The sequence below is a fragment of the Taudactylus pleione genome, unplaced genomic scaffold (genome assembly GCF_031769625.1).
Source record: "Taudactylus pleione unplaced genomic scaffold, aTauple2 ptg000312l, whole genome shotgun sequence".
In the NCBI taxonomy this organism is placed as follows: domain Eukaryota; kingdom Metazoa; phylum Chordata; class Amphibia; order Anura; family Myobatrachidae; genus Taudactylus; species Taudactylus pleione.
In genome coordinates, this window is record NW_028284713.1 from 3,455,584 (window position 1) to 3,459,102 (window position 3,519).

A 3,519-nucleotide genomic window follows, 5' to 3' on the forward strand; every position below is an offset into this window, starting at 1 on the left:
TACATAGGTCAACAGTAGGACAGTGCACAGAACATTACATTACAATACAGTAACCAAAACATAAACAGAGCACATGTAACAATTAGCACCACAATTATTAGTACACAATACAGCTGGGAAAGTCAAGGCTGTCATTGAAGTGCTAGAGTAGAGGGCTGTGAGAACAGTAGGGAGGAAGACCATGATCCTTGGAGCTTACAATCTAGGGGAGAGGGGAGACAGACCAATGACATGAGGCATGAGCATGTGGATGGGGACCTGAGGGCAGGAAGTAGGTGAGGTAGAGATGTCTAAGGCAGTAAGGTATGGTGAGTGACCTGGTGACAGGGTTATGTGGTGGAAGGATATGCTTTGATGATCAGATGGGTTTTCTGTGCACATTTGAAACTAAGCAAGGTCGGGGAGAACCTGGTGGAGTGAGGAAAATCCAGAAGATCCAGAGTTCCTGGCATCCTGCTACCAGTGTGCAGTCGTGAGCTTCTGAGACTGTGCTATCTCTGGGCCTGATTCAGACTTGGGAATAGAGAGAGATATCTATCTCAACTGATCATCTTGGTGAAACCATGCTGCACTGCAGGTGGGGCAGATTTAAAATGTGCAGATAGATTTAAATTTGGGAGGAGTGTTTCCAAACTGACATCTAAATTGTAGAGTAATAATAAAGCAGTGCAGTATTTGTGTGCTACATGCAAAAGCAGCCAGTATTTACCCCACAAGTAAAAAAATGTATGCATTTACACCCTATGTGCATACTAAATTCTTGATACTGTTCTACAAATGCATATTCCTGAATTCTTGACATTTTGCTACCCGTGTGCAATCGTATATTCCTGCAATTCTGACAAATTTGCCTGCCTAACACTCCCGAACTATTGTCAATTCTTCTTCTATGTTTTCAAGTGTAGTAAAGAAATGATGCACTTTTACAGATTTTTGTTTCCATTTGTGATCTTTTCCCTGGCAGAATGATTTCGCCCAGCATGTAGTGCATTGGAGAGATTCCTTCTTCTAATATTATGTGTCACTCAAATGTGTCCTTTATTTGCATGCAAATCTGCTACATTATCCTACAGATGAATGCAGCATGTACATCACATTCACCCGGGCTTAAGGAGTGACGCCCTGGAATGGGTCACCAGGCTCATGGACAAAGACAGCTTAGGCTATAAAGTTGGAGGTGCTTTTGTCCAGGCTTTTATTCAGAAATTGCACCTTTTGTTCCTAGTCAGTATATACCTCTGACTCTGAAATTGTGATTTAATTGCCGCAATTCCTGGCCTGGCTTATGATTGGTTGTTATGGTTACAATACATGTTTACTTGCACAGATTTTTTTTTAAATTAATTTCTTTATGTAAAAAACATTTGCATTTTCAGTTTAAAAAACGTCCGTATTCTTCTTTTTCAGCAGAAGGCTACAAGGCCAGCACTGCTCTACCCATATAATGATATTCTAATTTCCATGTCTGAAATATGGTTCTTTCCATATTCATTTCATGGCAAGTTACATACTGAAAAAAATTCTCTCTCCTATTAAGCTTTGATACCTCTTCTTCAATAACACTGATTACTGATTCCCAATCTTACACCATGCTGTGGGATCTTAAGTTCACTCCATAAAACATATTGTACTGATTTCCATTGCAAATTCCCCCTCATACAGCAGCAGGAGGTTCTTATTGCATCTTGCAGTGATGAAATCTTGTCTCATTCCAATGTATTTTTGCATTACTTTAAATGGAATATATAGACAATAATACACATAACACACTTATCCCTCGCCAGACGATTGTGTTGTAAATTAGTTATTGATTCCTCCAGAAAAGGTCATACTTAATGAAGTCATTTTACAGTAAACACTGGAAGAGGCATTTGTAATATTTCATAGGGCATGTTGGATTGCAAAAGGCCCATTGTTAAGGCAAAGATAAAGGAAATGCTCTGATTGAAAGCAAGCTGCTAAATTTACAGCTGCTGTCGTTCTCGCAGGACCATGCATAGGACAATGGAGGAAACGTTGCGTTTGGGACTGTGTAGACTTTTGATACCAAACTTTCTCAATAAAAATTAAATGTTGATGTTTGTGTGGTGACCTTTCAAAGATGTAGAGTTACTACAGAGATTGTGGACCTCATTCAAAGGCGGTCGGAGGATGCAAGCGGTCGCTCAGAAACTGGGCTGCCGCTTGCATCCTGACCGGCCGCCTCTGTTTTGGTCGTTAGGCTGTGGGTTTACACCCACAGCTCTAACAACCGCTAGGGTGATGGTCGCGATGGTCATAGACCATCGCGACCATCGGGGCTTATGACGAGACCCTAGGGTAGGGTCTCACTTGTCGTAAGCCCCGGAGAGCTTCTGGCTCTAGTGATGTCAGTGGGGCCTCCGCCAAACGGTAGGCGTTCCCATGGGAACGCCTCCGTTTGGGCTGCCACCCCCACGGCCCGCCTTCCAAACGGGGTGAGCTGTCAATCAACATTGACAGCTCGCCCCCTTTGGAAAGAGACCCGCTACGACCGGCGCTGTCGGTCGTAGCGGGTCTCACGCATGCGCACAAAGAAGCCGGCTCCCTTGTGCGCATGCGCACTGGACAAACATTGAGGCGGTTGTAGACCGTACGGCCGCCTCTGAATGAAGCCCAGTATCCTCAAAATCATTTTATACAAATTGCACCTGTATTATGGAAAAGAAGAACAAATACATTTCCTCACCCATTGTGTCCAAAACCTTGTGCGGTGCCCTGTGTCCTCCATCACATATCTCTGTGTGGTAACTTCCCTGCTTTTCCTTGCACTGACGAATAAATAACAAAATGGTCCATTTGTACCACAGAACTACGTACGAACCTGACATACCATCAGTCATAAGCTCATTTGTGACAAAAGTATTGGTTGCTCTGCAAATGTGAACATCGTTGTATTTTGAGTTACCTTCTGTAGATTGATGGCCCCCTGCAATTGGAGAGGTCAATGAGGGGGTTCATGTGTATATTCAGTACAATTGGGGCACAGATTTGCAAGTTAACCATGTTCTAACTTCTACAGAGACGCGTCTGATTTATTACTAATTAGTATCGTTAATATGTGCGTTTCAGGAGCCGTATCTTTGCACATCTCTGTATCCTAATGCATTATATTTGTGTAGATTATCTTGCTAACATCTTTGTATCTGTACATTAGGGTCCTGATGCAGAAATGGGTGAAAGTGGATATAAAGTAGTTTATGGCTAAAAAAAACAGTGTGTATAAAAAGCGCATTTACACACATATGCTGAGGCATCCGCATTGGAAGACACCTGCAGGTTGGCACCAATAGTATATGCCCAGTTTATACCAGGCACACATCACATACTGTACCTACATCCATGTTTTTGCATTCGGTATGAATAGCCGGCTGCTGCATGACCGGCAGCTCGATGCCCGACAGTGCTGGAAATCCCAATCGTCCCTAAGGTAAGTACTTACTAACTTAACCAACCCCCCTAACCCTAACCCTCCATTGGGGTGCCTAACCCTAACCCCCC